This window comes from Ovis canadensis, chromosome 14, assembly GCF_042477335.2.
Source record: "Ovis canadensis isolate MfBH-ARS-UI-01 breed Bighorn chromosome 14, ARS-UI_OviCan_v2, whole genome shotgun sequence".
In the NCBI taxonomy this organism is placed as follows: Eukaryota; Metazoa; Chordata; class Mammalia; order Artiodactyla; family Bovidae; genus Ovis; species Ovis canadensis.
In genome coordinates, this window is record NC_091258.1 from 21,411,998 (window position 1) to 21,423,631 (window position 11,634).

Genomic DNA, 11,634 nt, shown 5'->3' on the forward strand with positions numbered 1-11,634 from the left:
TCGCAGACCCTACCGCCACCTTGAGTTCGGAGTTCTGTGAGAGAACACGCCTCTGTTATTTTAAGTGCCCCCCCCACCCCTAATCCATGCTGCTTTCTCACAGCAGCCCTGAGACAGAGTACATCCGTTTCCCTGGGCCACCACGCAGAGTGCCCCAAACCCCATGGCTGAAAACCCAGAGATGTATTCTCTTGTTTCTGGAGACCAGAAGTCCAAACTCAAGATGTCGGAAAGGGGCTTTCCTTCCCTTCTCTTCCGGCCCCTGGCTGGCTGCAGCGTCGTGTCCATCTCTGCCTCTGCTCCATGTGGCCCTCCCTGCCTCTTCTCCACAGCACCCCTCCCTCTGCCTTTCTCCTTCAAGGACGTTTGACGTTGGATTCAGCGCCCACTTGGATAATCCAGGGCTTCCCTCATAGCTCAGACGGTAAAGGATCAGCCTGCAATGCAGGAGATTTCTGGATTGAGAAAATCCCCTGGAGTAGGAAATGGCAACCCATTCCAGTATTCTTGTCTGAGAAATCCCATGCACAGAGGAGCCTGGCGGGCTGCAGTCCACAGGGTCACATCCTGGATAATCCAGAGTGATCTCACGACCAGAGCCTTAACACATCACCTGATCTGCAAAGAAGTTTTTCTTTTACCATACAAGGTCCCAGTCACTGGTTCCAGGTGAAGGCACCTTCTGGGGCCATTATTCCACATGCTTCACAGTGGGGGCGAGACTAGCCATCCTCTCCTTAGTCGTATTTAGAAGCCTGGGATTTACCCCGAGGGCTCTGAGAGACTGTTAGGACATTGCAATTATGTTACTCATTTTCTGACAAAGCATGTATATAGCCCCTCCTACATGCCAGGCGCAGCAACAGAGTTTTGTAACTCTGAACCCATTCACTCCTCCTGCCAAACCTTTGAGGCAGGTGCTAACATGATCCCTCTTGACCACTGGGGAAATGGAGGTCAGGAGATGCGGCATCCTTCAGTCAAGGTCATGCAGGGAGCAGGGGACCAAGGCAAGCTTATGACCCAGGCATTATTGGAAGATCTATCCACCGCTGGTTGCTGAATGGATAGGGCTGAGGCTGGAGCTTGGACTACACGGAGAAACAAATTAACGAGAAGCTTAGGAGTAAAACTGCAGAACGTGGGGATTGGTATGAGGGAGGGCCAGCGAGAAGTGAAGGAAGAAGTTCAATTTCTTGCCTTGTTTCCTTCCGGAAGCTCTGTGAGCTCCAGAATTGTACCTCTGCCGGGCAGCAGCCCTCGTGGCAGGCAGGGCTGGTGTGTGAACCCTGGCTCTGGTCCTGGTGGGGGCGGAGAGCTCCAAGGCTCCTGTCCTTCCCTGGAGTCCTTCCCTGGGGTTCATCTCCAGCTGCCCCCAGGGTTCTCTAGCTTAAGGCTTCCTACCCTTCTCCTCTCACTTTCCCATGGTTCCATTTCTGGTTCTGGGGTCACTTCCCACATAAGCTTACCTGGGCCGGAGGATATCATTGTTTTAGAGCCAACTTCTGAGGAAGCCCCAAACTAAGATTGCCTGACCGTGCCAGGGGATAGAGGGCCAGGATGGAGGGGAGCGCCTCCATGACAGACTGGGAAATCCCTCCCAAGGGGACCAGGGCACCCGGTATTCCTGCCCCGTCCTTGGTGACACAGGCACTGCTGAGCTTTGCCAGAAGGGCTCTGCAGCTAGGGTCCCCAGAGCCAACTTGCACCCATTTTCAGAGGTGGGGGTGGCAGCTGATGGGAGCTCCCAGACATTGCTGGTGGAACTAGAAATCAGTTTGACTGCTTTGGGAAGTGTATCTAATCAATACTAAAGCTAAACATCTGTCAACACCATGACCCCAGAGCTCTGCTCCTGGGGAGACAGCCAAGAGGGCCGAGCTCACGTGTCCACCAGAGACACAAACAAGAATGTTTATAGCAGAGTATTCATAATAGCCCAGAGTGGAAACACCCTAATGTCTGCTCACAGGAGAATGAATAAGCTAGCCGTGGAACAGATACACAGCGGATGACGCAGATGCCTCTGTCGACGGGAGGGAGAGTGAATACACCGTGGCACATCCCTATGATGGGGTTCTGCAGCAAAAGTGACCCGACAGACACACACAATTGGGTAAATGCACTGGGTGGGCGTTACGTTGTGCAAAAGGAGGCAGACACAAATGAGGGTTTGCGTGTGATTCCACTTATATAAAGTTCACGAACAGCCACAGATCCTCAGTAATTATAGAGGTCACAGGAGTGGGTATCTCTGCAAGGGTGGGGATCATCGCTGATCAGGAAGACAGGAGGGAATCTTCTGCAGGTGATGAAAATTTGCTGCATCTTGATACACAAATATTTGTACACATGGAGTTCTACACTTAAGACTTGTGTAGTTTACTGCGTATGTACACGTCAGCTTTTTTTTTGTTTTTGGCTATGCCGTGTAACTAGCGGGATTTTAGTTGCTCAACCAGGGATCAAACTTATGCCCCCTGCAGTGAAAGCATGGTATCTTAGCCACTGGCCCACTAGCAAATCCCAACATCAACTTTTTTTTTTTCCAAGATTTTTTTTTTTTTGATGTGGACCATTTTTGAAGTCTTTATTGAATTTGTTTTACATTATTTCTGTTTTCTGTTTGGGGTTTTGGCCTTGAGGCATGTGGGATCTTGGCTCCCCTATCAGGAGTCCAACCGGCATGAGGTGCATTGGAAGGTGAAGTCTTAACCACCGGACTACGAGGGAAGTTCCTCAGCATCAGCTTTGAAAAAGGAGCAGCAGGTAGAAATAGTCCACAAGCCCATTCATAGATGAACAGATAAGTAACCGGGATGCATACTCACAGTGGACTCTTAGCCACGCATAAGAAGGAATAAAGCACCGCTGCCTGCTCCAACATGGGGGAACCTTGAGCTCAGCATGTTGAATAAGCCAGACACAAAAGACCACCTACTGTGTGGTTTCGTTTATCTGAAATACCCAGAACAGGAACGTCTATATAGACAGAAAGCAGATTAGGGTTTACCAGCACCTGGGGTGTGACCAGAGAAGGCAATGGCACCCCACTCCAGTACTCTTGCCTGGAAAATCCCATGGACGGAGGAGCCTGGTGGGCTGCAGTCCATGGGGTCGCTGAGTAGGACACGACTGAGCGACTTCCCTTTTACTTTTCACTTTCATGCATTGGAGAAGGAAATGGCAACCCACTCCAGGGTTCTTGCCTGGAGAATCCCAGGGACGGGGGAGCCTGGTGGGCTGCCGTCTATGGCGTCTCACAGAGTTGGACATGACTGAAGCGACTTAGCAGCAGCAGCAGCAGGGGCGTGACCACTTAATGGGTGTGGGGTTTTATGTGGGGGCAGTCATATGGTCAGGCCAGCCAAGAGGGCGGCTTTCTCGCTCTCCCTACCTGCCCTGCCCGACCTGGGCCTGCTTCACTGTTAGCTCGCACACACAACTTGCCTTCCTACATGCTTGCCCCAGGCCCCAGCTGGTGATTATGCTTCTCAAAGGGGCCATGCCCTGACCCCGGAAGCAAAGCCTGCCGCCATTCTTTGCCCCCCTCCAACCTCTGCACTTGGTGGTTGTCGCTCCAGGACCGTTACTTCAGACAGGTAAGCTCCCACATCCACTAAATTTTCACGTCTCTGTTGCTGACTCCCGGCTCTTTCGTCCTGTTTTAAAGCTGGGCAAGTGCAGGGTTGTTTTTGTTCAAGTGCAGTTCTTACAGGTCTTATGGGCCTGTGGGGTGTGGGGCCTTGCAGAACCTTTTAGGCCTGTGGGGTGCAGCCCAACGTTGAGGAAAAATTTGGCGAACTAGATAGGCGGTGGTGATGGGCGAACATGGTGAGTGTTCGAAATGCCGTGTTAAAGTGATATCTCGAATTTTACTTTGGTTGGTGCCAGTTTTTTAAAAGCAGCATCAAAACAGAACTTTTTAAATGGAAAGGTAGCTGCTGCTCATCTCTGCTCTGTCTGGTCTGGGGAGGGTGAGGGGTGCATTGCCAAAAACTTGGCTCCCTGTCCACCGACGCCAAATAAAAATACGGAGATGGAGTTTGGAGGAAATAGAAAGATGGCTTTAGTCCTCTGCCGGGCAAGGGGAGGACAGAGCAGACCAGCGCCTCGAGGACTGCGCCCCCTCCCTAGGAGAACCGAGAGACTTTATGTAGCCTGGATTTCAGGCTTAGAGTAAATGATAAGGTGCCAAGTAATGAGCGTCTTGCATCTTTCTTCTTCCCACGTTACTTCAAAGCAGTAACAGCTGGCATCAGGCAGCTTTGTCCGTTTGTCTCTGCGTTATTGGCCTGCGACCTTCTTTCTGAAACGCAAACCATTCTAAGGGGTGATTTGCTACAAGAGAATGTAGGGTGTACTGTACATGGTATCGGGGGTGATACGTTTCCTTTGTGAAGGACAATTGTAGTTTACAGACACTGTAGATTAGTAACAGCTGAACTAGGAGCAATTAACTGATTAACTCCCGTCTCTTCCCTAGCCTGCTCACTCTTTCTTTTACTTTCCTTGTTCTCAAGAGAGGGGAAACTTCTTTTGTATATTTGCTGCAGCAGGGTGCCACCAATGCCGCCATGACATTGTCTGTTGAAGCCATACTTGTCCATCCTTATGAAGCCTCTTGGTGACTGGTTGTGTCCCTGCCTCAAAAAGCTCTCTACTGCCATCTGCTGGAAATTGTCATAGCAAACACACAAGTTTGTATAATAAACGTGCGTACTTCTCAATGTGCTGCTCTTCTGCACAGCTGTACATGGCGGACAGGTGACTGGGCTCTGTTTCTCAGTGTACTCTATCCAGATGTGAATGGGCCCTCGAGCACCTCAAGGATGACCTCCCTCTGTTCCACACTAATGCCCAGTAAGTCTAGCCTAGGTTAGCCTCTTCCAGGTTTGTCAGGGAGATGAAATCCACATGGTCCCTGGTTCACTCATCAGTACATTGAAACCTGCCTTTCAGAACCACCTCCAGAAACGAAACGTTCCCCAGGGCACTTCTGGTTATCACAGAGGCAGGAGGTTGAGGATGGGCTAGAAGGTCTTGTGGACTTAAAAGTATTCACAGCCTCAAAGCTGAGAGTTCTGTTTTATTCGGTGGGAATTTTTAGGACTTCAAGAAGACAGCATCTCCAGTAACACTGAGAGACCTGCTCCAAGGAGGTGAGGGGAGGAGGCAGGTTATATAGATTTTTGTAACAAAGGGTAGGTAGTCTGAACATCAAAGAAAAAACCAAACAGGCAGATATTCCCAGTTAAGGAAGTTAGTGCTTTTCTGTGCGTGGGAAAACTCGGGACGCACTGAAGTCATTCCTCTGATATGTGCGTGCTAAGTCGCTTCCGACTGTTCCCATTTCTCTACTCGCTCAGTCCTGTCTGATTCTACGACCCCATGGACTGAAGCCCGCCAAGCTCCTCTGTCCATGATATTCTCCAGGCAAGAATACTGGAGTGGGTTGCCACGCGCTTCTCCAGGGGATCTTCCTGACCCAGGGACAAAACCTGTGTCTCCTGTAGCTCCCACATTGCAGGCAGGTTCTTTACTGCTGAGCCACGGGGAAGGCCTTCCTTTGACAGGCCCCTCACCTCTCTGGGGCCAGCATCCTGCCTTCACAGTTTCCTCCGGGCTCACTGTAGGGAGTGGCTGCTGTCTGCTGGATCTCAGGTATTCTTTTCCTTCCCAAGTTCCCTCAGGCTTACCTGCCTCTGTTGGGGCTGCAAATCACTGACAGGAAACGTTCAGGCTCCGCCAAGCTCCTAGCCATGGGCACCTTGGCTGTTTTTTCTCTGTTGTAGGGACAACGAGCCTAAAACATGCCTAAAGCACTGGGCTGTGTCTCATCTCTCACTTGTCAGGATTTGCCAGGGAGGGGAAAGGGCTGTGGGAGCCAGTGGGATGGAGGTTCGGCCAAGAGGACTCTGTGCTGGGCACACCTTACCCCTCACATTGATGCCAGAAATTCAGCCTCTGTGAAGCCAGTGCAAAATCCGATTTCAGAGACAGAGTTTTGGGCGAAGTAGAAAGGAATAGCTTTATTGCTTTGCCAGGCAAAGGGGGCCACAGCGGGTCTGTGCCCTGAAAAACTGTGTCCAACTTGGGAGGATGTGGTGGGGAGGTTTTTACTGCAGTGGTTCAAGGGCTGGGTTGCTGATGAGGATCAGGGTCTCAGGTGACCAGTCCCCTGATGGGCTTTTCTGGTTCCCTTGATCTGGCCTCAGGTGACTTCTTGATGAGCTTCTCCGGGCCATCAAACTGAGGTTCTCTGGAATAAAGAATACTCATATCTCCCATTTGTTGGGGGTTTCAGTTCTGTAAAGATTTAGCCCAACAATGTGATGTATATCCCTCGACCTGGGGCTTCCCAGGAGGCTCAGTGGTAAAGAACCCACCTGCCAATGCAGGAGATGCAGATCTGACCCCTGGGTGGGGAAGATCCCCTGGAGGAGGGCATGGCAGCCCTCTCCAGTACTGTTGCCTGGAGAATCCCAAGGACAGAAGAGCCTGGTGGCTACAGTTCATGGGGTCACAAAGAGCTGGACACGACTGAGTGATTGAGCACACACGCACACACACGCACACACACGCACACACACACACGCACACACACACACACACACACACCACAGAAAGACTTCTTTGCCCAGGAGTCCCGCAAGGTTCACCCGTGCCACTGGGTCCTAACAGCTCTTGCCTGGGGCTCTCCCATGACCCACCCCCACTGGCTGCAGGGGATTTGCTGGGGTGGGAGGTGAGTGTTTTGTGGACATCAGCAATGCATCTTAAGCCCCTCACTGCCCCAGAGTTCTAGTGGTGCCCACCACAACTATGAGATGAGGGGCTGTCTTCCCTGGTGGGTATCGCTTCAAGACTACGGCTGTCCTAGAGAACAGACTGCAAGCCATACAGGTGGAGTGGTCTCATAGCCACATTTTAAAAAGTTAAAGGAAAACAGGCCACATTCATTCTAATAGCGTATTTTTTTTTTTTTACCCTAACATACTCAATGAAATCAATCAATGCTCAGTCACTCAATCATGTCCAACTTTTTGTGACCCCCATGGACAGTACCACCAGGCTCCTCTGTCCATGGAATTTTCCAGGCAAGAATACTGCAGTGGGTTGCCATTTCCTTCTTCGGGGGATCTCAAACATTATCATTTCAACATGCAATCAATATAAAAATTATTAATGAGATATTTTACATTCTTTTTTTTTTTTCCCCAATATACAAAGTCTTCAAAACCTGGTGTGTCAGGTCCAGTCATGTTCAAGTGCCTGGCAGCAGCCATAAGCAGCCAGTGGCTCCTGTGTGGACAGCATGTTTCCAGAATTTCCATAAACCAGGAGTGGGGCAGTGGCACCCTGATGGAAAGTGGGGAGAGAGCAGCAGGGAGACAGGACTTGAGCCAGCACTTACACACCCGTAAGTGGCTTTTACTGAGGTGGTGTGAGTTGAGAAGCTGTTACAGGACACAGGTCTGTGTGCCCAATGCACAGTGAGGAGAAACTAGCAGAGAAATGTTTGCTGCGGGGCCCAGCAAGGAGAATGGGTGCCTTGCACTCAGAAACCCTAAATTCCCGATGGTTTGGGGTTCGGGTGGGGGGAGAAACTTTTATAGGCTAAATGTGAGATGGGAGCTGTAGGGTATGTGACTTTCATTTGATTGGCTTGCTCCAGGAATCTTGCCCCCAGCTGAAGTTACCATCCTCCACCTGGGTGGGGGCTTAGTTTCTGCAGAAGATCTCAAAGGTATTGTTCTATACGGTTCTTGAGGAGGAACCAGGAGCCTGCCCCAAGGCTGGGCCATTGTTTCTTGACAGCTCCTCCCTTGTTTCTATGTCCCCTCCCTTCCCCGATTAGCAACTGTTTGGACCTGCCCTCAACTCAGTCTCAGGGAAGGTCAAGGAGGCTGAATGAAGCCCATTTTCTACACTCAAGAAGGAGGGGGAGGACCCCACAGGGTCCCACGGCCCCTGAGGGAATCCTCCTACAGACTGATGTCCAGAGCTGCCAGGTTCGTGGGTCTGATCTTAAGTCCCCCTGGAAAGCAAGCATCTATTTCAATTGATTTTTTTAAAAAGAAATATATTCACTTACAGGAAAAAAATTTATAGATGATAACTTACAGGAAGGGGGACCCCATTCCAGGGCCCCAGAGTGGGCTCTTGTCTAACTCTCAGAAATGAGTTGTCCGAGGAGACACACGTGCTCACAAAGCAAGAGCCTCTGCTGGGAAGAGCTGCCCATGGAGAGCAGCTGGGCAAGAGGGCCCAGAACCGCCCTGCCTGTGGCTCGTGGTCTTGGGGTCTATGGTGATGGGGTCAGTGCCGGGCTGTCTCTGGCCAGTCATTCTGACTCAAGGTCCTTCCTGGTGGGGCACGCAGCCCAGATGGAACCCAGCAAGGATTCTGGGAGATTGGCAGGACACATGGGCTGGTGTCTCCTCTCCCCTTTTGACCTTTCCTGAATTCCTCCGGGTGGTGGTAGCTTGTTAGTTCCGCATTCCTTACCAGGACCTCCTGTTGTAGGACAACTCATACAAGCGGTGACTATCCTGTCTGCCAAGGGCAGGCAGTTTTTGTCAGCGGTTCCTATGCATTTTTGTGGCATGAATGAATGAATGAGTGAGAAACTTCAATATGAAGACCAGAAAGTGCCTGTGCCGATGAGGGGCAGTGGGCATCAGACCTACATCTAACGTCAGGGGCTGGGCCGCGAGACTGGAGTCTCCACGTTGAGACGAGGAGTGTGTGTGCGGGTGGCCAGGCTGCAGGTGCATTCAGAGTCTGTCCCTTCTTAGCTGTGGCTCCCACGACAGTCCCAGGTTCTTCCTCCCACTGCCCATTAGTCCACCCAGAAGAGCAGCTTACCTTTGCTCTCCATGGCCTTTCATTCATTCATTCCTTGAGCAAAAATTTATATACACTGAACCCTGGAAGCACTGCCCAGTGAAAAAAGCCAAAGTCCAGCCGTCTGAGCGTCCAGTGCAGGGGAATCTAGGGAGGCAGAAAGTTGACTGATGGCTGCTTAGGGCTGAGGGATGGGGGTAGGGAGGACGGGATGGGGGACAGGAAGGTGAGAGCTGAACGGAAGAGGTTTCTTTAAAAAAAAAATTACTTATTTATTTGGCTGTACCAGGTCTGTGGCATGTGGGATTGTGTTTCCTGACCAGGGATTGAACTTGGGCCCCTGCATTGGAAGCGTGGAGTCTGAGCCACTGGACCACCAGCGAAGTCCTGAGAGATTTTTTTTGTGTGTGTGAGGAACATGTTCTAAAATTGACTCTGGTAAAGTCTGCACAGCTGTGTAAATATGCTAAAAACCATGGAATTGTACAAATTACTTGGATGGATTGTATTATATGTGAATTCTATCTCAATAGCCTACTTAAAAAATATATATGTATGTATATATATATATAGAGAGAGAGTACCTACTGTGTGCCAGGTAAACTAGGGGCTCAGGAGTGGATAAAAGTTAACACAGTCCTCCACCACATAACAGTCTGACGGAGGAGCCAGCCACTAGACAACTCATCCCACACATCTTTTTCACAAGGGCAGTGTATAGAGCTAAATGGACGTGCAAGCTGAAGGGAGCACCTTCCAGGACCGGGCAGCACAGAGCTGACCCGGAGGAGCTGGAAATGACCAGCCCTTTGGGGAGATAGGGAGGTGGGAACAGCCTTCCAGACAGAGGGAAGGGCGAGGGCAGAGGCCCCGAGGCAGCGCCTGGCGCTTGGAAGGAAAGACTGAGGAGGAGGAAGTATGGGGCCAGGAGAGACTGGCTAGGCCCCTGAGGTCTTTGTCCTCCTGCGTGGGAAGTGCGGGGGACTGCAGCTGGGCAGCGGGGGCAAGCGGGGTATGTGATCCTTTTGGAGGACAGAATCCCCGGGTTTTATTGTGCAATGGACCGAGGGCCCCAGGAGGCGGGAGGGCCCGGCACCTCACCTCCCACATTGTATTAAGATGTGCTTTCTCCCAGGGAGGGGGGCTTCCTGTTCGTGAAACAGGAAGTAAGGTCTGTTTAGCTAGCAGCCGGCTGGCAGCAGACTGAGGATGGAGGGGCCCGAGGAAGCGGGGGTCGGGCAGGCAGCCGCAGGTGAGGCCTGGCCGGCCCAGTTCACACCCGTGTGCCTCTGGTGGCCAGGACGAGCGAGGGCAGGGCGGCCGCTCCGACGCCCCTGGGGCCCGGGCTGCTGCAGAACCGGGCGCTGGGGGCGGGAGGCAGCGTTCCAGGACTCCAGGCCCTTGACGTCAGTGTTGCCATGGAGACCCCTGCTTCCATCAGCACGTGTTGCAGCTGTAGGAGACCCCCGGGCAGGGAAGGCTCGGCGGGGTGGAGGGAAGCAGAAAAGAGCAGGACCCTGCAGGCCTGCGGCCCTGTCCCTGAGCAGGGTCCCGGAGAGGGCAGGGGTGCCAGTCCTGGAGGGGACCCTCCGGCTCTCCATCCGGCCGGCGGCCAGGCCCCCTGACATGCTCCTTTGCTGCAGTCTGAGAGATGCCTTGGTATGAAACAGCTCGGGCTGTGCCCTTTCCCCACTGTAGCAGCCAAGGAAGGGGGGGAGTGGGGTGTGCTCCCCCTACTGACCCCTCCCACCCCCTCACTCCCAGCTCCCTTGTTGTGTTTCAGATGCCTCCTCATTCAATCATTTCCTGAGTCCTCCACGTGTCAGATGCTCTGTGAGCGCCTCTGATCCCAGCGAGGGATGCTGGCCTGCTGCTCACAGGCAAGTGCACCTATGAAATGGTGTTTTCTTTGTCTTTAAACCTTGTTCTCTGAAATCTTTGCAGTTTCCGAAAGACACCTTCAGTGGCAAAATGCCCAGGCTAGCTGAGAACTTCAGCCTCCCATTCAACTCCGTGTTCATTTCACACCTCTCCTGGTTTCTGAGTCCCTGCCTCCTCCCCGGGGTGGGGGGAAGGTGAAGAGGGGCCATTGTCCCTGTCTGGTCATTGCTGTTTCTCTGAGTGGCCACAGGGCTGTCGAGTGAAAAGCAAAAGACACCACCTAAAAGCTGAGAATTAGTTTGATTTGAGGACATTACTGCGAACTAGAGCCCACACAGGCAGCCTCTCAGGTTGTTCTGAGGGACTGATCCAGAGAAATGAGGGCGGAGCCAGGACTTACAGGTGTTTTAGCTGGGAAAAGTAGAAAGGCTACAGAAGGTTATTGCCAACCACTGAGGCAAACATCTCAAGTTAATGATTTTCGTGTCTTTCTATGTATGGGAAAGTGCGAGAGTCTAGGCTCAATGGAATAATTGATAATAATTCCTTTGATAGGCGTCTTAGCTGTCTTGGGGCCCCCAGATGGCAGTAGTAGGAAAGAGGCCACCCGCCAGTGCAGGAGCTGTGAGGGACATGGGTTCGATCCCTGGCTCGGGAAGATCCGCTGGAGGAGGGTGTGGCAACCCACTCCATCTTGCCTGGAGACTCCCCATGGACAGAGGAGCCTGGCGGGCGACAGTCCATAGGGTCGCAGAGTCAAACACCACCGAATGGACTTCACACGCGCTTAGCTAGCCAGGGCCAGTATCCCGGGCTTTCCCATCCTGAATCCCCTCGGGGTGTACCATTGGTTGGCTGCAGTGGCTCATGGCCTGATGACTGGCAACATTCCCTGTCTCTCAG